This window comes from Penaeus monodon, chromosome 24 (assembly GCF_015228065.2).
Source record: "Penaeus monodon isolate SGIC_2016 chromosome 24, NSTDA_Pmon_1, whole genome shotgun sequence".
NCBI classification, from domain to species: domain Eukaryota; kingdom Metazoa; phylum Arthropoda; class Malacostraca; order Decapoda; family Penaeidae; genus Penaeus; species Penaeus monodon.
In genome coordinates this window covers 36,304,406-36,304,829 of record NC_051409.1, presented here as the reverse complement: position 1 = coordinate 36,304,829, position 424 = coordinate 36,304,406, and the positions used below count along the sequence as shown (strand labels likewise).

At 31.6% G+C, this 424-nt stretch overlaps 1 protein-coding gene across 1 annotated transcript in view; it reads right to left on the bottom strand.

The window, feature by feature from the left end:
• The window catches only part of LOC119588756, a gene marked incomplete in the record, with an annotated part of 62,293 nt that overhangs the window by 663 nt on the left and 61,206 nt on the right, over positions 1-424 (bottom strand).

The following is a 424-nucleotide window of genomic DNA, read 5'->3' as shown; positions in this document are numbered from 1 at the left end:
GATTAAAATAAAAAAGAATTATTTATCCTCCAAACTCATTAACCAGTGCATGAAAACTAATCAAAAGAACTATGTCTTATAATATAAATCTCAAATGGGGGAAAAAAAAACTACTTATCTAAGATACTAGAATATATAAACCTACCATACACAAAAATAGGTTTACACTCATATGGTAGTTTTACATCAAGAAATTCACCTCTAAACGGAGAAATCAATTAATGCAGAACCAACCCTGTTCACAGCTTTAACCCAATACAGATGGTCTAAACACTTTGATCATGCCTCACTCATACCTATTGCACTTGGGTGACAGGCAAGCTGGTTGATAAGACACTAAGACTCCATCTCATATTAATACATACTCAAAACTTACAAAGGGTAACTAGTACTGAGTATTCATATAAAATGGAAAATGAAATTT